The sequence below is a fragment of the Pan paniscus genome, chromosome 11 (assembly GCF_029289425.2).
Source record: "Pan paniscus chromosome 11, NHGRI_mPanPan1-v2.0_pri, whole genome shotgun sequence".
In the NCBI taxonomy this organism is placed as follows: domain Eukaryota; kingdom Metazoa; phylum Chordata; class Mammalia; order Primates; family Hominidae; genus Pan; species Pan paniscus.
This window is the reverse complement of record NC_073260.2, coordinates 117,513,633-117,538,164: the sequence shown is the minus strand read 5'-3', so window position 1 is coordinate 117,538,164 and position 24,532 is coordinate 117,513,633. Positions and strand designations below refer to the sequence as shown.

The 24,532-nt window shown below is 40.5% G+C and overlaps 1 protein-coding gene across 6 annotated transcripts in view; it reads left to right on the top strand.

The window, feature by feature from the left end:
* Positions 1-24,532, top strand: part of KDM4C (lysine demethylase 4C) — a 410,581-nt gene that overhangs the window by 283,662 nt on the left and 102,387 nt on the right. The gene's annotated exons all lie outside the window — the stretch shown is intronic.

The window sequence follows — 24,532 nt, the reverse complement described above, 5'->3', positions numbered from 1 at the left end:
ACTGTTATTTGCCATCATACCTCCATCAAGAATTTCACTTCACTAGGAAATATGTGGGCCTTTCATGGAACTGATGATTACTGTGGCTGATGTGAGTGTTGGGCCTAGGATGCTCAGCATGTGGTAGTTGGAAGTTTTGTAATCTAAGATGGAAATGAGTGGGCCATTTAAATGGCCCTCTAAAGGTCACAGTGACTGTCAGAAGAAGTAAGAAGAGAGTATAATTCTTCAGCTCCTGGACTTCCATAGGAAAGCTTGAAATCTTATACCCAGATTACCAAAAAAAAAAAAAAGACACCAAAAAACAAACAAAACGTTTGTAAGAATTAGGACTATAAGATATGATATCCAAAAAAAAGTTGAACTACCACATGTTAAATAATTTAATGTTTGGTGTGACAAATATTAACAAATGTTAACATTTTAATATTTTTTTCTGATTATAAAAGTAATAGATATTTGTCAAAATTCTACACCACCTTTTAAAATCACCTTTGTTTCTGTGTTATTACCAGTGCAGTGCCCCTCAGAAGGAGTAGTCACTGCTCTTGAGGCTGCCTCCATAGGCCTATGTCTTGGCTTCTCTAGTCCATAAGTGCTTCTTTAAAGATTTAACGTTACCCACATCAGTCCCAAAGGGTTTTTGAGAGAACAGCAGGGAAGGGCAGCAGGATTATTTCATCCACATTCAGGGTGTTATATCTAGAAATATCATAATTGCAACTAAAGATGGTGAAGCTTGTCGTTTTCCTCACAATGCTGTGCTTCATCTTGATCGTGCATATCACATTTCTCATGGAACATTTCCTTCCTTAAGCAATCGGTACCTTTAAAAGAGCATGTCTTAAATGAATGTCATTATCACCAAAAGTCTATTCAAATGATAACATAGAGCTATGGTTACAGATGTAAACTGAGATCTGTGAAATATTTTTGGATGAAAATAGCAGCCTCTTGACCAGATTATTTTTCATATAATGTTATATTTATGGAAAGTTTCTTAGAATGATCCTCATCAAAATGCTTGTAGTAGTTATCTTTAGTGGAATAATAACACGAGGAGCAACTTCATTTGGGGGGAAGAATGTCTAAGTTTGTAATAGTTTGACAGGGGCAATGACTGAAAGTCTGGATTCTTTTTCGCCAAGAGTCCTCAGGAAGGAATCATCACCCTTGTGAGTCCACTGCAGTTCAGTGTCTGTGCCCCAGTCTTCATTGACGTTCCATGGTGATCAGACTCAGAGAGGATGGCTTTGAATAATACAATTTACTTATGTGGGGGAATGAAACGCACCTTTCCAGGGAATAGGATGCTCTGCCTGTATGTCGTGTTAAGGGTACACTTTCCTGACATAAGCATTCTTCTGAAGTTTAAATGGTAATCTAACAAGTTCATGGCCAGCAGGAAAGCAGAGTAGTTTTGTGTGGTGTTTCATCCAGGCCAAAGTAAGTCCAGGTAAGCTATTTTATTCTGCCTATTTCATAAATATATATGTGTCTGCTAGTGTCAGTTTCAATATTTTTTTCTGGAGCTGTGGGCATTCCTTTTCTGAACTCTAGACTGTCCACTCTGCCTTCCTCTTCATACAACTGGAAAATAATAAGAATTATTTAGATGTCATAATCAATTTATTTCACCAAACAATTATCACTTGTCTTGCCATGTAGTATACATTTTTGAATCAGACACAGTTTTTGTTCTGTCGACCTTGGCATTATTGACATTTTAGAGCAGATAATTCTTCGTTGTGGAGGACTGTCATTTGCATCATAGGATTCCAGCAGCCTTCACCAAACAGGCATTGCCAGCTATCCCCTGGGAGGCAAAATCACCCTCATTTAAGAACCCACGGGTCTACAGCGAAGATATAGACAGAAAGAGAACATTTTCAATATTTGTCATTTTTAGAGAATATCTTGGTTGGAAGAACTGAATTCAAGACTGACAGAACAGAAATTGTTAAATGTTTTTAAAAACAAACCTGGATTTTTTTCTTTTTTCAAATCCAAATTTCTTTTTTGTTAGCAAAGCAATAAAGCCTGGTAACATGTGCATATTAGCTACTATATACTTATTAATTATATAATCTGATTTAACAATTTAACATTACCTGTTCTTATAGAAATTGAACAACCAAATTGAATACTAATCAAGTTTCACCTAAGATTAAAATTCTGTGATGTATGTGTATATGCACATAGTAGTCACTGAGTAAATATTTATGAAATGAATAAAAGGCAGGAAATCGTTATTCATTATTTGCACGTCAGGCTTATAATGACTGTGGCTGGAGGAGTGCGATCAGACAATAAGAAATGGCCTTTGCCTTTCCACGGTTTCTCCTTTAAATGTAACAGAGAATTCACACACATCTCTGCATACTGCTCTAAAGCAAGGCATTACTTTACTTATCTGCATCACAGGAGACATATGATTAAATTGTAGATCCCAGCAGTACTCCAGAGAGCCTATGAAACATGCATGCAGTACTCATCTTGTTGGTTGAAAATTCTGTTCTTGGAACTTCTGGTCAGCTGGGGATTGAAAATGAGTGGACAAGTGGTTCATCCCTGAAGCAGCAGCAAGGGCTGCATCTCTTCAGTACCCACCAGGTGGTGCTGCTGCACCAGTTTCTTATGTTGCTCTTAAACCACCACCTCCCTTCTCTAGTGCCTAACCAGAGCTCTGGCCACACCTGCAGAGAGAGAGAGAGAGAGAGAGAGAGAGAGCGCGCGAGAGCGAGCACGAGCGAGTGAGTGAGAGATTGTTGTACAGTGGGGTGCTTTAGCCCAAGGGATGACAATAGAGCATCGAAAGTACTGCTCATGATGCATTCAAAGTGTTGAATTCCAAAGGACAATTTTTTAGTTTAGTTTTTCATTTAACTGTAGAAAAAGAGCTGCTGTCCCTTGGGGCAAGTTAGAGTTTTTCTGAATAAGTAATAAACAACACTAGTATAAAGCTAGTAACTGCAAGAGGCTAATAGAATGACTGGTGGGCAAGCATAAGTTTAAAATGTCTTCCATTATATGAAGGCTGTTTATTTTTAAAATGCTGATTATTAGCAGTCTTTCTAGAATATGAAATACTGGAATTTATGCAGAGGTATTTGAATATTTTGGTAACACTGTTGTTAGTCGTTTATTTATTCAGAGCTTCAACCTACAGCTTTTGAAAAGCTCCTCTGTTAGATTATTCGTGCAAGGAGAATTTTGTGGAGGATACAGGAAAGGATTTGTTTACTTGAGCAGATTTTTTCCTCTTATGTATAACAGCCAGTTTTTAAAAAATGACAACTAATGGAAAACAAGCCTTTTGGTGCTCTTCTGTGGATTTATTGATCCTAAAATGGTGTGTGCTTCATGGAGATCCTTTAGCTCATCCAGCCACCTTGCTTGGTAATGTCACAGGTGTGGCCTTTGTTCATCATCCAATTAAATGGACAACAATGATGACATTAGACTTATTTTCAAGACATTATATTTTCTTTTATTTCTGTGTCCAATTTTAAATACTTTAATAATTAACTTTTAAAAACCTAAAACATTTTAATGAAAAATAAGTTTGGCTATAGTGGTCTCCATCCAATTAAATTTGTTCTTTCTTTCCTTTTCTTTAACAATATTTCACTTTTGTGTAATTATTAAAGTAATTGCTGCCCCAGCTAAAAAAATGCTACAGGTTGCTATCCAAAACTACCGGGTTATTAAGTAGAGTCATCTTGTTACAGGGAAGAAATGAAAATGCTAACAAATCTTAAGAAATGAAAAGTTAGCTGAATGGGCTAAAGACTGTCATATCCAAAAGGGAGAACCAGTTTCCCTGTCAGCTTCAGCATTCTTCTGATATTTAATGCAGGTTTTATACTATGTAGTATTTTTATTACCTGTCCATTAGAATAAATTGCTTTGCTTCTGAATGACTTTACTGTGTGGGAAAAGTTATTCTTGTGGCAAGTCCTATTACTGCAAACCCCTTCCCTGTGCCCTGCAGCACCTTCTCTGTTCACCAAAAGAATATGTGAGGATTGGCACTTTGTAGGACAATAGGAGGCTACTGAGGACATTTCCTTCTCCCCATAGCCCATCTAGGGGGTTGTGTGAAGTCACAGGTGATTGGTGTGCCTGAGGACTGAAAGAAAAAGAATTGACCCCAAGTGGTATAGATTTAGAATTTATTCAGAATTTTTTCCTTTTCTTCTTTTTTTTTTTTTTTTTTTTTTTCTTTTTCTTTTTTATTGATCATTCTTGGGTGTTTCTCGCAGAGGGGGATTTGGCAGGGTCATAGGACAATAGTGGAGGGAAGGTCAGCAGATAAACAAGTGAACAAAGTTCTCTGGTTTTCCTAGGCAGAGGACCCTGCGGCCTTCCGCAGTGTTTGTGTCCCTGGGTACTTGAGATTAAGGAGTGGTGATGACTCTTAACGAACATGCTGCCTTCAAGCATCTGTTTAACAAAGCACATCTTGCACCGCCCTTAATCCATTCAACCCTGAGTGGATACAGCACATGTTTCAGAGAGCACAGGGTTGGGGGTAAGGTCACAGATCAACAGGATCCCAAGGCAGAAGAATTTTTCTTAGTACAGAACAAAATGAAAAGTCTCCCATGTCTACCTCTTTCTACACAGACACAGCAACCATCCGATTTCTCAATCTTTTCCCCACCTTTCCCCCCTTTCTATTCCACAAAACCGCCATTGTCTTCATGGCCCGTTCTCAATGAGCTGTTGAGTACACCTCCCAGATGGGGTGGTGGCCGGGCAGAGGAGCTCCTCACTTCCCAGTAGGGGCGGCCGGGCAGAAGCACCCCTCACCTCCCGGACGGGGCGGCTGGCCGGGCGGGGGGCTGACCCCCCCCACCTCCCTCCCGGACGGGGCGGCTGGCCGGGCGGGGGGCTGACCCCCCACCTCCCTCCTGGACAGGGCGGCTGGCCAGGCAGAGGGGCTCCTCACTTCCCAGTAGGGGTGGCCGGGCAGAGGCGCCCCTCACTTCCCCGACGGGGCGGCTGGCCCGGCGGGGGGCTGACCCCCCCACCTCCCTCCCGGAGGGGGCGGCTGGCCGGGCAGAGGGGCTCCTCACTTCCCGGTAGGGGCGGCCGGGCAGAGGCGCCCCTCACCTCCCGGACAGGGCGGCTGGCCGGGCGGGGGGTGATCCCCCCACCTCCCTCCCGGACGGGGCAGCTGGCCGGGCGGGGGGCTGACCCCCCCACCTCCCTCCCGGACGGGGCGGCTGGCCGGGCGGGGGGCTGACCCCCCCACCTCCCTCCCGGACGGGGCGGCTGGCCGGGCGGGGGGCTGACCCCCCCACCTCCCTCCCGGACGGGGCGGCTGGCCGGGCAGAGGGGCTCCTCACTTCCCAGAAGGGGCGGCCGGGCAGAGGCGCCCCTCACCTCCCGGATGGGGCGGCTGGCCAGGCGGGGGGCTAACCCCCCCACCTCCCTCCCGGACGGGGCGGCTGGCCGGGCCGGGGGCTGACCCCCCCACCTCCCTCCCAGACAGAGCGGCTGGCCGGGCAGAGGGGCTCCTCACTTCCCAGAAGGGGCGGCCGGGCAGAGGCGCCCCTCACCTCCCGGATGGGGCGGCTGGCCAGGCGGGGGGCTAACCCCCCCACCTCCCTCCCGGACGGGGCGGCTGGCCGGGCCGGGGGCTGACCCCCCCACCTCCCTCCCAGACAGAGCGGCTGGCCGGGCAGAGGGGCTCCTCACTTCCCAGTAGGGGCGGCCGGGCAGAGGCGCCCCCCCCACCTCCTGGACAGGGCGGCTGGCCGGGCAGGGGGCTGATCCCCCCACCTCCCTCCCAGACGGGGCGGCTGGCCGGGGGGCTGATCCCCCCACCTCCCTCCCGGATGGGGCAGCTGGCCGGGAGGGGGGCTGACCCCCCCACCTCCCTCCCGGACGGGGCAGCTGGCCGGGCAGAGGGGCTCCTCACTTCCCAGTAGGGGCGGCCGGGCAGAGGCACCCCTCGCCTCCCGGATGGGGCTGCTGGCCAGGCGGGGGGCTGACCCCCCCACCTCCCTCCCGGACGAGGCGGCTGGCCGGGCAGAGGGGCTCCTCACTTCCCGGTAGGGGCGGCCGGGCAGAGGTGCCCCTCACCTCCCGGACGGGGCGGCTGGCCGGGTGGGGGGCTGACCCCCCCACCTCCCTCCCAGACGAGGAGGGAGGACGCTCCTCACTTCTCAGACGGGGTGGCTGCCGGGCGGAGGGGCTCCTCACTTCTCAGACGGGGCGGTTGCCAGGCAGAGGGTCTCCTCACTTCTCAGACAGGGCGGCCGGGCAGAGACACTCCTCACATCCCGGACGGGGTGGCAGGGCAGAGGTGCTCCCCACATCTCAGACGATGGGCGGCCGGGCAGAGACGCTCCTCACTTCCCAGATGTGATGGCGGCCGGGAAGATGCGCTCCTCACTTCCTAGATGGGATGGCGGCCGGGCAGAGACGCTCCTCACTTTCCAGACTGGGCAGCCAGGCAGAGGGGCTCCTCACATCCCAGACGTTGGGCAGTCAGGTGGAGACGCTCCTCACTTCCCAGACGGGGTGGCTGCCAGGCAGAGGCTGCAATCTCGGCACTTAGGGAGGCCAAGGCAGGCGGCTGGGAGGTGGTTGTAGCGAGCCGAGATCACGCCACTGCGCTCCAGCCTGGGCGCCATTGAGCACTGAGTTAACGAGACTCCGTCTGCATCCCGGCACCTCGGGAGGCCGAGGCTGGCGGATCACTCGCAGTTAGGAGCTGGAGACCAGCCCAGCCGACACATCGAAACCCCGTCTCCACCAAAAAAATACGAAAACCAGTCAGGCGTGGCGGCGCACGCCTGCAATCGCAGGCACTCGGCAGGCTGAGGCAGGAGAATCGGGCAGGGAGGTTGCAGTGAGCTGAGATGGCAGCAGTACCGTCCAGCTTCCGCTCGGCATCAGAGGGAGACCGTGGAAAGAGCTCCTTTTCTTCTTTCTTTCTTATTTTCTCTACTAGTATGATTGATTGGCCGTAGTCATAAGTGAATCTCTGGAAGAAGAACAAAATTGTGCACAGACAAAAACAAGGGAACATAGAGATATATAAAACACACATTAAGACAGAATGGCCTATTTTGTTTTTACAATATAAGAATGATCAGGAAGAAGAATTAAGGATGGGACTTTAGAGATAACAAATGATGTTTTTATGGTATGATCACACAGAAGGAAGAAGGCGGTAAGGTTTGGAGACAGATCACTGTAAAAATCTTAGATTTGATTATAAAATTTAAGAGAAGGACATTTTAAAAATCTAGCAAAAGGAGTTAAAAAGAAGTATGGATTTCTGGTAGTTGCTGTATGTTTACCATGAATGTTTATTGTATACATTGATCACTTCCTGCAGCTTAAATTAATTAAAGATCTGTGGTATTTTTGTAAATAAGCCAGCAGAGCAGGTTTGTGGGTTTTAAGAAATCTTAGGAAGTTGTAGCAGACCCTAAATGCAACTATTAGTTTTAAATACTCTATTTGGAGATAAAGTTTTCAAATAGGACTGTTGTATGAATATTTAAATATTAAATCACATCTTTCAATGCAGCGGATGTCTGTTCTGATTGCTGTCATTGCATAAAAAACTTAGCATTGAGACCATCCTGGCCAACATGGTGAAACCCCATCTCTACTAAAAATACAAAAATTAGCCGGGTGTGGGTGGTGCATGCTTGTAGTACCAGCTGCTCGGGAGCCTATGGCAGGAGAATTGCTTGAACCTGGGAGGCGGAGCTTGCAGTGAACCGAGATCGCGCCACTGCACTCCATCCTGGCGACAGAGCAAGACTATGTCTCAAAAAACAAACAAACACAAAACATTTGGCATTGTTCATGGGTCACAAATGCATCCGTCCTCACAGTGGTGTAGCACAGTGCCTTTGGTTTCTATATCTTTAGACCTTTCTAGGACTTTTACATTTGAAATCCTATTTCTGCAACCAAATAGAGGGAGAAATGAATTTTGGAATAGCAGGATTTGCCCCTGGGCATTCGATGACCTCTGATTTGTGTTTGACAAGTGAACAAAGCACAGGCACAAGTGTTCTCTGAGTGAAGAACATTATTTTGAAAAGGAATTTACGCTGCAATGATGACTGAGCTACAAGCCTTTCCGTGTCTGGCTGAGACCATACTATTCTGCTTAGAAGCCTCTGTACACTTTAAAATTTGTACCTGAAGGCAAATAATAGTGAACCTGCAAGCCAAAGATTATAGTTTTGAAAGGTATATCAATTCTGAAAATAGAGTGGTTTCACTGTGGTATTCCATCTCAAGAGTTGAATCAAGGGGGAGAAAATACAATCACACTTCCTATTTCTTAGACGAAGGCGCATGTTCTCTTGCTAACTGACTCATGTTATCAGATATACTGAATACTAAAAATAGAATTATTGAGAGATAGAGATAGGGTCTGCCTCTTGCGCTGTAAGATCACTCAGAGTTCTATTGAGTTAATGTTACAGCAATGTTCGTGAGCAACTTGGCTTTCTTTCTGAAAGAATCAAGGTTGTATTTGACAGGGCCTCTGTTAATGCATTTTAGGAAATGTAAAGACATATTGATTATCTTTCATCATGCTAAAAGAAAAGAAGTAGTGTCGTAAAGGCAATCAGAAAAAGTCAGTATGTTCCACATTAACTGATGTACCGATTTATTCATAGGCTCAGGTATTTTTAAAGACAGACAAGTTCTAAGAAAATAATAAACATTGACAATGATGAGAAAACTTATTGCTTAAACAGTAATCAGTAGTGTTAATGTGCACAAAATGTGCTTTGAATAGTGAACTATTCTAAAGGAGGAGTAAGAGATACTATACTACAGATGACACGGTTGTGGTATGGTATATGGTGTCCTATTATTTAACACGGCCAGTATAAAATTATACAACATCATTAAGATAATGTTCTTCAGGATTGCAGCATACATATGTCTCCAACTTTGTAAGGTTTTTAAATAAGTGTAGTGCAAAAAAAAAAAAGTACATTAGTAGCTGTATAGTACTTAACTGTCAGAATGATTTGCTACAGGGACTAGATCCTATTGCAAGCTGTCAAATTTGTATATTGCTGTAATACCAAACCATAAAATCTTTTGAGTAAAATGGAAAATGTCAGATGGGCATGACTACAAATAATATACTTTCTGAAGGCTGTAGATGTCTATAGGAGAAAATGTGTAAATGCATGAAATGTTATCTTGTTACTATGGATTTTTCTTTATCTGTTGAGAGAAAAACTGTGAGACAAAAGGAAATTGACCGGAGCCTTTAAATTTTCAGTTTTGAAGTCATTTTTTCCTGAGGACTAATTTTAAAAACATTATTAGACAGGTGGAACTTCAGATAATTCATGATTAAAGAGTATTGTGAAAAAGTAATCTTATTTTCTAGCTTGCATTGCCGAATGCTCCATTTTTTTCTGATCTTGTCTGTGTGAGTAGTGATTACTGACAGATCTTTTAATTGAGTGAGTGAGCCAGGTTGGAGTTTCAGAGACAGGGTCATTCCTTTCATTCTAGTACTGCCTGGGTCAATACCAACAAACACATGCCAAACCGAGGCAGCTGTTAGACAGCTCTAAACAATCTGTAGGGTTTTGCTTGGTCAACAGTGATTGAAAGCAAGAGAGGTTATAGTTTTGGAAAGGTACGGTCATTATTGTGTAACAATGAATTCATTATTCTTTGTTTTTCTGAGAAGAAGGGGGTCAGGAATTAGTTACTTTTCTTTGTTTCATATTTTAATATAAATTAGGTTATTCATTTCCTCAGAAGGGTGGGTTTTAAAAATCCACAAAAAAAGCTTTTTGTGTAAAGTGAGAACATTTTCATACTTGGAGTTAGAATTTCACTGTGGTATATTTTAGGTGCGGTCCCACAATTAAGTGAAGTCTTTATCTAACATGAGCTCCTGGTTAGACACAGATACTAGGACTGTTTTAGCCAGCCATGGACTGGATTTATTGATCTCAATATCAAAGTTTCTCTGCATTCATCTATATCATGCTTTAGATCACGTAATTATAAGAAGCCTCCCTTAGGTTGAGATGGAGAGTACAGGCTCTGGGTTAAGACTGCCTGAGCCCTGTATCCTCCACTTGGGCAACCTTGGCTATGCAGATTAACCCTCTGAAGCTCATCTGTAAATTATGGTAGTTGTGAGGATGAAATGAAAAAGTTAACAGTCTGACATATAGTTTGCACTCAAAGAACGTTAGCAGTATTAGCTATTATTCTCTTAAGTGATTTTTTTCCCCTTTATTTTTCTAACACTGTTAAGAACATAACTGTATTTTAAACAGCCTCTGGGCAATTTGTAAACAACAGGAATTTTCTTTGAATGGAGGCCTGTTAAACTGGCGTGTTCTGTCGTCTCCGAGGGAGCAGGGCATAGAAGGGCTCTTCTGCAAACATCTGAGATTCCACCAACTTCCCCTGCAGTTATTGCTGAAAACCATAAGATGAATAGGTTGATGTTCTCTAAAACAGAAGTTCAGAAATACAGCTCTTGCTTCATTTTGAGCACGGACATCGCACGTTGAAAAGCGATCTTGTTCAGGACGGTTTTGCTAAAAATGCCATTTCCTTGCATGGTACAGCTGGGAGTCTTCAGCGGTTTGGGGCCTAGAGAATGACTTTGACCCATGAGTACTGTTATTTACCAGGATACCCTCTCATCTATTTCTGGCTTTTTCTCCACCTTCTTGTAGAGGAAATGAATTCGACAATCTCTCAGAAGGCATTGGGATTCTTTCAAAGCACAGGGGCCAGCAGTCAGAAGAGTTCAGTCTCTGCTATGGTGTCTTTTGGCTGAGCCATTTTGCCTTTGGGGGATAAATCACTGTTTGGAACAGAGCTGTGGTTCTCAAAATGTAATCAGCAGACTGTTTCCAAGCCCTTTTCAGACATCCTAAGGCATTGAATTTTAGACTAACGATGCAAGTGCAACGGCTGGTAAAGCTACTGATGTGGCAGTAAATAAGAAGCAGCTCTCCTAGGAAAGGGGAAAAAAGCCCCTCATTTGTTGTGTTTGCACATTTCATTGGTTGAAATATTCTCACCGTGTCCAGTTTCAAGCTACCAATATAATGTGAACCAACTCTCAAAATTCTTGAAGATCTAGCAGTCGCTCTCAGGAGCTTGTACCAGCTTGCTGCAGCTCACTGTTGAAAATGGCTGGCACTTACCATACATCAAACCAAGGCATCAAATTGCACTAATAACCATTGTATTCTCCAATGCCAGGCATCTGGCATTAAAAAAAAAGCCAGTTTCACTTAAGAAGGTCCTTGAAATTTAAAATGGTTAATTATATTAAGTCTTGATTCTTGAACATGTGCCTTGTTTACATTCTGTGTGATACAATAGGAAATACTTAGAAAGCACTTCCACTGCCTGCTATAATACATCATGGCCTTGAGGTAAAACATTTTAGTGATAGTTTGAGTTGCATGCTGTACTACCAGTTTTTTCATGCAACCTTTTTTTTTTTCTGTAATGAATGCCAAACAATCATTACTTTGATTTGTGTATCTGGCAGACATTTTCTAAAAAGTGAATGACAAGATTTGTTGCCTGTGAAAGAATTTGAGCTTTCTACGTGAAAATTGGAATTTTAGAAAACTTGTATCCATCAGCGTGTTAATTTCCCAGTACTTACAGGCTTTTTAAATGAGATCAGTGGTGATATTAATTAATGTGGACTTTGATATTTTGTAATAAAATGTGCCAACATTTGGAAGATTGGTGTAACTCAATGACAGTATTTTGTAGTTTTCGTTTGTTTTTGGAGCAGGGTCTTGCTCTGTCACCCAGGTGGGAGTGCAGTGGCGCCATCATGGCTCATTGCAGCCTGTATGTCCTGGGCTTAAGCGATCCTCCCACCTCATTTTTAAATTTTTTCGGTAAAGATGAGGTCTGGTCGTGTTGCCCAGGGTGGTCTCGGGCTTCTGGGCTCAAGCAGTCCTCCCGCCTCGACCTCCCGAGTAGCTGGGATTACAGGACTAAGCCACCGCGCCTAGCCCTCGAGAGTATTTTCGAAATGACCAATGCATGATGTTACCAAATTATGCCTGGGCAAACTATCTGTTACAAATGCCTGATAGACTAGTGGATTTTAAGCTACCATAGTACATGGTATGAAAAGTTCATTACCTTTAGGAACTACCATTGAAGTTTTGGTGAAGTATCATGAAGAATGTCCATGATTATCTGGAAAGGTTATTAAAATACATGTCCTTTTCCAAGTATTTATGTGTGTGAAACCACATAGTCTTCATATACTTCAACCAAACAACATATTACAACAGACCAAATGCTAAAGCAGATATGAGACTCTAACTCTCTTTTATTAAACCGGGCAGAGATTGGCAAAAATTTAAAACAACGCCACTCTTCAAGCTGTTTTCTTTTTGTTTTAGAAAATACGGTTATTTTAATAAAAATATTTTATTATGTAATGGGTTTGTTATTTTTAAATGAATTCATAAATATATATTTTTAAAAATTTCCATTTTTAATTTCTAATGTGAAAAATATTGTTAGATAAAACCCACATAAATAGAAGTTTTTTGTGATCCTTAATAACATTTAAGAGTATAAAAGAGTCCTGATACCAAAAAGTTTGAAAACCACTGGAATAGAGAGAGGATCCCCTCATAATAATAGTATCCTTTCTTCTTCAATCCAGTGTTCTCACATTCCTTGCAATGATTTTGTTTGTTTATTATTTATGATATCTTGTAACTTTTCAGGTGGAAGGGAATAGTTCTGTCTTCCACCATTTTAGGCACATGGCCTTTGCTTTCTCTTGTTCCTTATTTTAATGTCATTGTCATGTTTTTTTTTTCTTCTTCTTCTTCTTATTGGCAAGAACGTGGAGAACAGAGGAGAGGGACAGCTATTGCATACTGTCTGTATACCTTGTTACATATTTGAGTTTATTGATTTCTAACTGCTTCCTATGAATTTAATTTGAAACTGTTAACTGTTCTCCCTCTCCCTTGACCCAGCAGCTCCTAGGATAATAGCTGTTAATACTAATTCTAAATCAGGGATGACTTTTTAGCAGTATTGTTGTTGTTGTTGTTATTATTATTATTATTATTATTATTATTGTTATTATTTTGAGATGGAGTCTTGCTCTGTCACCAGGCTGGAGTGCAGTGGTGCGATCTCGGCTCACTGCAACCTCCGCCTCCCGGGTTCAAGTGATTCTCCTGCCTCAGCCTCCCGAGTAGCTGGGACTACAGGTGCATGCCACCACGCCCAGCTAATTTTTGTGTTTTTGGTAGAGACAGGGTTTCACCATGTTGGCCAGGATGGTCTCAAACTCCTGACCTCATGATCCGCCTGCCTCGGCCTCCCAAAGTGCTGGGATCATAGGTGTGAGCCACTGTGCCTGGCCAGGATTTTATTTCTTAAAGGAGTAGACTTTTGATATAGCAGTTGCGTGGGCATGCATATTTGTTTTAGATTGTTTAGAGATAGCTTAAATTGTCAAGTCCTTCTGCAGGTTATAATGTGAAAGACAGCTATTCCTCTTCCCCTACTGTCCTTACTTCCCTTTCCTCAAAGGAAACCAAATTCAACCATCTTTGTCTGTCTGTATCTCTCAATCTGTCCGCCCATCCATCTCTTTATTGTCATTTGCCTCTAAAGAGCTAAATAATATGCCTGTATTTACTTTGTTTTTTAGTCTCAAGCATGACCTATGACACCTTATTTTGGAGAGGGGAAGATTTAGCTCACTTTGTTTTGGTCAATCGCACTATACAGATGTGTCCTTCTTCTCCCTCCAGTAGTGTTCCATGGATTTTACATACAGTGGTTGGATAGGTAATTGAGGGTTTATGTTATTATTGCTTTGTAAACACAATTTATTCATAGTTGAGCCATGCTTATATCTCCTCAAGATATTCAGATACACCAGGATGCATATCAATTTCATGTCCTTTGAGAAACCTGTCCCGGAATCTTCTGTCCCGTTACAGTTTTTGACTGCCTGTCATCTACCTGATTTGGTGTTTACTTTCCATGAGGCTGTCCTTGGATGTCTGATAATCCTTGGTTGCTTGCCCATTTTTAATAACGGGAGCTGAGCAGAAGCCTGGTGCTGGTGGGTTGGATCGGATAGTTAACTTGAAATATTATGATCTGGCTGGGCATTTTATTGGGAAGATACTGGTCAGGTTCTCTAGAGAAGACTCGTCCAGTCTCCAGACTGAAGGGTAAAAGCCTGGCTGCGGGCTCCTCAGAGCCCAATGAGGCAGGAGGGCAGGTGGTCTCAGTGCTCCTTAGGGAAAAGGTCAGTAAGTCCGCTTTTTTCCCAATATCGACTCTACCCTCAGCAATGGCTAGTGTTCCAGAGACTCTCTTTTACTGGCTCTGAGAATAAACCTTCAGGTTTTTTTCTTATTTTGTGGCAGTGGAGTTGCCTAGTTTCATAGACTGAAGAAGGAGTCTGGGAAACTAACCTCTTGTTCAGCGGCTTTCAGCCAGTTCTCCGTACATTACCCCTCACCCTAATTTCAGCACTTCCAGAGACACCTGGTATCACCAGTATCTTTGGCAAGTCCTGGAGTATGAATGGTCTGGTTTTGGCTTTTCTTGAGACAGAGTCTGTCTCTGTTGCCCAGGCTGGAGTGCAGTGTTGCGATCTTGGCTCACTGCAAGCTCCGCCTCCCAGGTTCACGCCATTCTCCTGCCTCAGCGTCCCAAGTAGCTGGGAATACAGGCGCCGCCACCAGACACCGGCTAATTTTTTGTATTTTTTGTACAGACGGGGTGTCACCGTGTTAGCCAGGATGGTCTCGATCTCCTGACCTTGTGATCTGCCTGCCTTGGCCTCCCAAAGTGCTGGGATTACAGGTGTGAACCACTGTGCCCGGCCACTTTTGGCTTTTTTATTTTGCCTTCTTAGGATGCAGCTTTCTCAGTTTTGCTGAAGTTGTCACTTGTCTTACTTTCTAGCTTCCAAAATTTTCTTTACTTTGTGTTTTCTTTCCTTTCTTTTTACTTGTTTATTTTTGAGACAGGGCCTTGCTCTGTTGCCCAGGCTGGAGTGCAGTGGTGCAGTCATGGCTCACTGCAGCCTTTACTTCCTGGGCTCAAGTGATCCTCCCACTTCAGCCTTCTGAGTAGCTGGGAATACAGGTTTGCACTACTATTTCCAGCTAATTTTTTTTTTTTTTTTTTTGTCAGGGTGGGGTCTTTCCTTCTTGTCTAAGCTGGTCTCAAACTCCTGGGCTGAAGTGATCCTCCTACCTTAGCCTCCCAAAGTGCTGGGATTATAGGCATGCGCCACCGTGCCCAGCCCCTTCCCCACCCCCCCCCCCATTTGAACTTACAGAATTATTCCCTTTACTGTTTTTAGGGAATTTGTGGAAGGGGTGAAATTAGATTTGTGTGTTTAGTTTTGCCTTTTAACCCAGAAATTCCATGAAGTGACCATTGATGTTTTTGATATGGGGAAACAATGCTATTGACTTCTTTTTTTCCACTTTGAGGAGGAATTGACTTCTGAAACTATTTAGAAATATAAACTAATTTTTCCCTTATTTTAGGAGTAATTACAGAATATATATGAAAATTATGGAAAACTAGACCTAAGAAGCACAAACTTTATGAAACTCTTAATTAAATTTTTGTATAAATACACTTTAATTTCTTAAAACTAGAGAAAATGTTTCTGTTTATGGATATACATAATTATGGAAATGAAATAGCGTTAGCAAAAAATAGAATTCGCCACATATCTTTAGTAAAATAATGTATCATAAACATGAGATTTTGGCACCATATGTAAGAGGTAGTTTTGGGGACCAAAGTAGACAAAAAAATTCTAATTGCTTTCAGTTCTGGATTTAGTAAATTAAATATTTTAAATTAAATTAACTGAAAATATTGCTTGCGAGTGAACATTTTTGCTGTCTCAACATTTTGATGTCTATCAATTTATGGAAGATACCAGCTTGACTGTGACTGTCACTTCCCCATAAGAACAAAGAGGTAAATTCATTGCCGATGGCCAATGACCAACAGTTCTTTGCAGCAGAAATTCCTGTAAGCTCTTGTTTGGTCTGTCAGGATCAGAGCAGATTAATGTTTTTAAGGAGGGAGCAGAATTCCTGGTGGTCTCTCACTTGTTTATTTATTTATTCAATAAATATTTATTGAGGACTTAATATGTAGTTAGGTGATAAAGTTACTTGCTTTCTGGTCTTAACGATATTACAGGGTAATGGAAGTTATTGAAATTTAAACAGACAATTGCACAGCAGTGTGAAAACTTTTATTATTGTAAAAATGCAAAATGTAGTGAAGGACCTTGCTAGATTTGGGCATGAGACTTAGCAGTGTGGGACAGTAGAAAAACTTTCTGGAAGAAACAGTGCCTAATAATGCCTAATCTGAGCCCTGGAGAGCTAGCTGGGAGGGAGGGTTCAGAAGAATGAACAGCATGCTCTGTGGCCTGGCAGTGGAGAGAACTGTAAGGTCTAGGAACTGAAATTTCAGTAGAGCTGGAGCGTGAAGCATGAAGAGGGAGCTCTGAGTCAAGAAGTTCTAGGTTCTAGGAAGCCTCCCGTCTTTTGGAGCTGTGCTGTCTGTGTGGTGACTGCTGGCTGCTTACAGCTACCCTGCGCTTGGAATGTGTCAGTGTTACTGAAGAACTGAATTTCAAATTGTATTTAACTTTAAATTTGCTATGTGTAAAATCTGAAGCAGCTACATTTAAAAACTGAAGCACTTTAGATACAACTATAGTTTTGGTAGGCCTACCTTTCACATGTATCCACCCTTAAACATTTAGTATCCGAACTGAGATACGTTATAAGTGTAAATACACAGCAGATTTCAAAGACTTAGTATGAAAAAGGATGTAAAATATCTCACTGATTATTTTTGTATTGTCAACATGATATTTTAGATTTATAAGATTAAAGTAAAATGTATTACTAAAATCAATTTTGCCCTTTTCTTTAAAGTTTTAAAATGAGCCTCCTAGAAAAATTTTAAAATATGCATAATGTGGAGTATGGTGGCTCAACATGTTGGCAGCAAGGTCAGTTTCAATAATCAGGTGAAAGATGATTTTAGCACGAACCTAGGTTGGAGAGAAATGAATTGATACGAGGCAGGGTTGGTCAGGCTTGGTGAATACTCAGTCACGTTATGGAGCACGACAGAATAAAGCCAAGGTCCTGGCATAAACAGCTGGGTGACTGGTCCTGCAATGTGCAAGGCTCCTCAATACTGGGAGAGGCATAGGGTTTAGTGGGAGGAAGTATATATTGGACTTTCTTAATTTGAGGTCCTTGTAGACCATCTGGGTGTGGCTCAGAAGAGCGATATGCTAGGGGGTTAGAATCTTACTGCTCCTAGGTATGTAGTTGTTTAACAGAGTGCTCTTAGGTTAATAGTGACTGAAGGTATGTGATGTTCAGTTATTATTATCAGGGGACAGTGAACAACTGTCTTCTTCTAGGTGTCCATTTGGCCAGTGATGATAATGTATCTATCACTCCATTCCCCTTTTGAAGTATAATAATCAAGTGAGACGACGTGAGTTCTTGAAGTCTCTTGTATATTCTCTCTTAGAATAAAGGGACTTAAATAAATTGAAAACAAACACAAGACCAGAAGGAAGTCCAGTGTTCTAGTGAAAGATAAATGTGTCCTACAGTCAATGAAAACATAATCTAACACCGGGATTTTGTTGCCGAGATGTGTGGCCACCTATCAAAGGGAATTTGCATTAAGAACTACACAGAATTTTCTCAAACCCATGAAAATGAATTTATTTCGGAATCCCTTTTAGTTTTAAATTGAAGTCTTCTTTTCACTAATAGTTTTCTGAAATGAAACTTCCTTAAAACAAAATTTTAAACGATGGACTTTTTTTTTTCTGTTGGGAATATAAAATTTATTCCATCTTTCTTTAATAATAAAATGTTTTACTTAAATAAATGGAAAAAGTAGTCAAATAAATTGACTACTTTTCATTACAGGAATAGTGCTTAAGGTTAATTAAAACTTTCAAATTTTTTTTCCTAGAGCCATCTGTTGCTTATAATTGAATTTAGAAAGTCATCAGTTTTAAACATTTATTTGCTTTGGACAAAGCAAAAAAGTATGGTCATGAAATATTTTTACTAAATAGCAGACATATTTCCGCAAAAAGAATCATGACGTTCTGGCAAAGGTATAATTTTAATAGACTAATGAGCTTTCTGACCAGAGCTGACTGAGCTTCATCTGATTTTTACAATGATGAATTGACCGTGTCAAAATTTGCAATGTAGTCTAGTGAAATATTTTACTATGAAAGTTTAATTCTCATTTTTTATTTATGAAAGCAGTGGTAGTGTCAGAGCAGCTTATAATATGCTGGCCATTTGGTATGATTTATTTTAATAAGTGTCACTTGTTGATGCATTTAGTGATTGTTGACCCATATTTAATTCTAAAAACTCTAAATAGTGTGAAATGTAATAAGTCAGTGACTGTAGTTTGAAAAAGCAAAAGACAAAAAATTGTGATCCGCAGGTCTTTTCCTAGCTTTCACTATGTCACAGTTCTATATTTGACACCTGTTGCTTTGCGGACAATGGAGGGGTAACAGCTTTAAAAAAAAAAAAACTGTAATTGAGATCCGCATAAAAATATTTCTGTCACAAAGCATATATTTGAAATATAATAAAATCATCTTCATTACATCAGTTGGGGATTCCAGCTTGTCATCATTTTAATGGTTTTGAGAAAAATTATAGAATAAAGGTCACTTTTTTCTTTCATTTATCAGTTTTTTATTTGATAAATACATACAGAGATGATCATGGTGGCTTGCATTCAATGACAGGGGCATAAGATGGACAGGTCATCCCTCTCATGGGATTTACATTCCAGAAGGATGTATGGTATCCCTCTCTCCACCCCGCAAAGGATTTAGAAGAAGATTTTACAGAACTTTCAAGGATGTTGTTTGTTCTTTTGGTAGTTTTGGAAGGCACAAGAGAAGGGCTAGAATAAAGCCCTTTTTCTCAGGTATTTCTTTACAGAGATACAATAAGCATTTCTGTTTCCTAATGTCAGGATATTTACGTAGTATAGATCATTTAAACAAATATACTTTTCCAAATAGCAATAGTGTATGTTTTTCAGATATGATGGAATTATTTTAAGATCATTTTAGAAATGACAATGTGTTAAAAAATCAAAATTTTAATTTTTATAGTGGTATTTGTTAACATAAAATTTTAAATTATTCAGAGCTCAGAGGAAAATGAAATATCTGCGAGTCATGAAACACTATGCATTTTAGTACTGCGCCAAATACTATAATGTCTTGGAGTTGTTTTTTGTAAATAATGCAGGGATTATATTGTTGTTACTTGTTTTATTGTACACAGTAAAAGGCATAAACTGAGTAGTGCTGCAGATATTTGCTTTAAAGTTTCTCTAGGAAGAAGCCATCCAGAGATAATTATCTTTTGATATTATCCTCTTCTTACGTTTCTCAAAGCAATTCATAAATATTTTTTGTATAAGAATATGAACATTACAGAGCTCTTTATTTGGCAGGTCAACTTAAAAACAAGAGGGATTCAGTGGCCCAGATATTTTTGGAAACAACAAGGAAATTTATATATTTCTCTAAGAATCCTATTTTTCATAATTAGAAAATGAAGGAACCAGCAACACAAAATCACTCCTTTTCCTGGCAGTCCTAGCACTGAATATATGTGCATTTTCATGCTTCTCAGTTTAGCTGGGCAATCACCATTTAATTTCAAAACTCCATTTATCTTAGTGATAGCCTTTGAACTATTGACTCTCTTTTTCCTGTGTATGACAGTAGTATCATTTTTGTGCTTTTAGCCTCAGGCTGATATGGGGGACCCCTTCTTCCTATAGCTGTGGTGCATAACATAACCACAACGTACATTCTGCATAGATAAAGCACAACAGTTTTTGTAAGTTCAGCTTGCTGTACATGTGGCGGGTGACAGCCCACCTGCATTGGGGAAAGCAAACAAGCAAGCAAGATGTGTTTGTCCTTAATTGCATTCTATTTCTCTGTGAGATGTTCCACTTAAATGACAGACCAAGCTCAGAGTTTAGGTTATCAGCCTGAGACATACAAGGTTCAGGGCAACTCCAAAGGAGGTAAGGCTCAGTTGCACTGTTAACTGTGACTTACTTATTTGAGGTTAGAATTCAAATATATAGATCATGTTAAGACTCTTGGTCTTTATTTTTATATTTTATTTTCAAAGGCCTGTTGTTTTAGTTACAAAAGTAACATGTTTATCTTCAAAATATTTTTAAAAACCAAAGTGTATAAAATCCAAAATGAAAGTCATCTTTAGGTCCATGCCACTTCACAGAAGTAATCATTGTTAACATATTGGAGTAATGATTTTTGACTTTTTTTTTTGATATGAAGTCTTGCCCTGTTGCCCAGGATGGAGTGCAGTGGTGCGATCTTGGCTCACTGCAAGCTCCGTCTCCTGGGTTCATGCCATTCTGCTGCCTCAGCCTCCCGAGTAGCTGGGACTACAGGCGCCCGCCACCACGCATGGCTAATTTTTTTGTATTTTTAGTAGAGACGGGGTTTCACCATTTTAGTCAGGATGGTCTCGATCTCCTGACCTCGTGATCCACCCGCCTCGGCCTCCCAAAGTGCTGGGATTACAGGCATGAGCCACCGCACCCAGCTGATTTTTGACTTTTTTCTATGGAGAAAATAACTTGGGAGGATGCAGCATTTTACCATGCTGTGTTAGATTTAGGAGTCTTTAAATAGCATACTATATTGGTCTGATACGCTGACACATATATGTGAATCAGTTTTATAAAAATAATCAACTTTTTCTTAAGGGTAGTTGTATTTTTCCTCCTTTGGTCTTACTATAAACCCGCTAGCATCATGACATTTTACATACATTTGCTTATTTCCCGCACTTAGAAGTTTTCCAGGCTGCATTTCAAAGCTTTTATGTATACAATTTGATCACCTCAGTTTTACTAAAGGCAGTGCCAACGGTTTCTCAGGTGTACGATTTGCTGCAAAGTATGAAAGTATGAATGTAATAATAATGGTTGTAAGCTTTGGAGTCAGACAACCTGGGTTCACCTATCAACTCTGCCACATGCTAATTATTTCAGAACGTGCCAGCTGCCTTGAAACTTTGTCCCTGATTTTCCTGACAGCTCCATGTTGTGTTCTTTTTCTTTGGCTACCTGGTTTTGGTTTCTTTGCTGGCTCCTTTTCTTCTGTCTATTTCATACATGTTTATGATGCCCTGTCTTTTTTTTTTTTTTTTTTTTTTTTGAGACAGAATTTTGCTCTTGCCGCCCAGGCTGGAGTGCAATGGTGCAATCTTGGCTCACTGCATCCTCCTTCTCCCAGGTTCAAGCAAGTCTCCTGCCTCAGCCTTCTGAGTAGCTGGGATTACAGGTGTGCACCACCACGCCCAGCTAGGTTTTGTATTTTTAGTAGAGACGGAGTTTCATCGTGTTGGCCAGACTGGTCTCGAACTCCTGACCTCAGGTGATCCACCTGCCTCAGCCTCCCAAAGTGCTGGGATTACAGGCGTGAGCCACCGCGCCTGGCCTGTGATGCCCTACTTTCTATCTGAACCTTTCTTCTCACTCTACATTCTCAGTGGAGCATTCGTAGAATCAAAATCACCATAATAGTAGCTTTTAACATTGTTCTGAGTGGCAAGTAAGATTCAGCATAGAGTACTCCACCAGGGCCTGGCTGTATAAGTGCTCAATAAATGTTCCTTCTTATTGTTATTATGATGTATTACACTACTAATACCATTACAACAGTGAAATGATGTTAAAATAATGATGAATATGTAGTCTACATTTTAAAATAAATGATATTAGAGTTGTTTTAAAGTTAACTTTTATCACGTGGAACACATTTTCTCATACATGGAATATTATGCATATTTAATTGCCAGGAAAGTTTATACATGTTTATTTAACTTTTTAAACAAACTTTAAATTTTAGGCCAGGTGTGTGGGAGGATTGCTTGAGCCTAGGAGCTCTAGGTTACAGTGAGCCATGATTGCACCACTGCACTCCACCCTAGGCTACAGAGGAAGACCCTGTTTCTAAAAGCAAAACAAAACAAAACAAAAAACTTTAAATTTTAAAATAATTACAGATTCCTGGGAAGTTGTGACAGTTCTAAAGTTTTGTCTCTCAATTTCCTCTATTGGTTACTTCTTATGTAATTATAGTATAATATTCAAACCAGGAAAGTAACATTGATACAACAGGTGTATATAGTTTTATGTAATTTTATCACATGGAAATGTGGCTGTCATTTTTTTCACAAGGAAATGTGACTCCCTAAATGGGTAAAGGGAAGGTAAAGTCAAAATAGTAGTAATGTATTGTGGTTTATAGCACATGTGAAAATAAAGTGTGTGACAATTACAATGTGAGACATGAGGTGGACTAATTGAGAATATATTAAGGTTCTCACACCAGATTTGAAGTGCTACAGTATTATTTGAAGATAGATTGTAATTGGGTATTATAAAGTGTAGTGTGACTAAGAATATTTTTAAAAGAGAGGTACAGATTTAAGTCATTAGTGGAGATAAGTGAAATAAAAATAAATTTAGCTAGATCAAAAGCAGGCAGAACAAGGGGAAAAGGGAACAACAAACAGACTGACAAAATCAAACAAGTAGTTGTTACAGTTTGGAAACTTTGGTGACATGGACAAATTTCTTATAAGAAACCAAACATCAAAACTCACCCAACAAGAAATAGATAAATAAGAAATAGTGTTTTATTTATTAATGGAGTTGAATTTGTAAACAAAAATCTTTCTAGAATAAAACTCCAGGCCCAGATGCTGTCATTGGTGTATTGTAAATTTCAGTATTATGATGTAAAATGTTAAAGGAAGAAATTATAGCAGTTCTACCTGAACACTTTTAAAAAATTAGAAGTGAAGGGAACACCTCCCAATTCATTGCATAGGGCCAGCATAACCCCGATACTCAACTCTTGCAAAGGAAAACTGTAGACCAATACTCATCATGAATACACATTTCAAAAAATCCCATCATAATAATTAGCAAACTGAATCAGCAGTATGTAAAAAACTTAATTGGGTTTATCCTGAGAACATAAGGCTTATTTAACTTTTTAAAATCAATCAATGTAATTAGCTATATTAACAGACTAAAGAAAAGCCATATGATTAATATACTGGAGAAAAAAAATTTAACTGGATTTAACATTGATTCCCAATAAAAACAGCAGACTATCCACAGAAAGAACTTCCTCATTCTAATAAAGCATACTTACAAAAAAACCTACTGCGAACATTAGACATAATGGTGATACACTGAATTCTTTCCTGTGACTGTGAACAAGGTAATGAATTCAGTTCCCATCACTCCTATTCAACCTCATACTGAATGCAGATCCTAGCTGGTGCTGTAAGGCAAGAAAAATGAATTCAAATCATACTGATTGGGGGAGGACATGATTATTTCCATAAAGTCCCAAAGGTTTACAAAAAAAGCTAATAAAACCTATGAATGAGTGTGTCAAGTTTTCAGGGTACAGGGTTTAAAAATGTCATTGTATTTATGTATGCTAGCAATGAAAAATTTGAAAGTTAATAAAAATGCATTTCCATTAATGCCAAAATAATGAAATACGTAGATATAACATGAAAACATATATGCAAAATCTGTATGTTGAAAACTAAAACGCTGATAAAGGAAATCAAAGAATAGCTAAATAAGTAGAAAGTTACACCTGATTGGAAGACACATTGTTGTTAAAATATTAATTCTCCACCAAATTGATCATAGATTCAGTGTAATTCTGATGAAATTTCCAGCAGGATTTACTATAGAAAATGATAATCGAATTCTAAAATTTATGTGGAAAGGGAAAGCCAAAATAATTTGGAAAAGAACAACAAAACTGGATGAATCTCACTACCTGATTTCAATGCTTATTATAAAGCTACAATTATCAAGTTAATGTGGTGAAGGGATAGACATATGTAACGATAGAAAAGAATAGAAATTTCAGGACTAGACACATACACCTATGGTCATATGATTTTCAGTAAAAGTTCCAAGGCAATTAGTTTGTTATTTAAGTGATGTTGGAAAAATTCGGAAAATAAATACATAAAATTGAATCTTGATCCATACCCATTTTATGTACAAAAATGAACTGAAATTGGATCATAAACAAACATCAAACCAGAAACTATAAAACTTATAGAAGAAAATCTTTGTGATCATGGGTTTTACGTCACAAAAGCCCTATGAGATTTCTTAGATAATTAGATCAAAATTTTGACCCATTAAAACAATTGAAAAATTGAGCCCCATAAAAATAATACACTTCTGCTCTTTGAAAAACACTGTTTGACTCTACGGCCATACCACCCTGAACACGCCTGATCTCATCTGAAAAACACTGTTTGAGAAGCCGCAGACTGGGACAGAATATTTGCACAACACA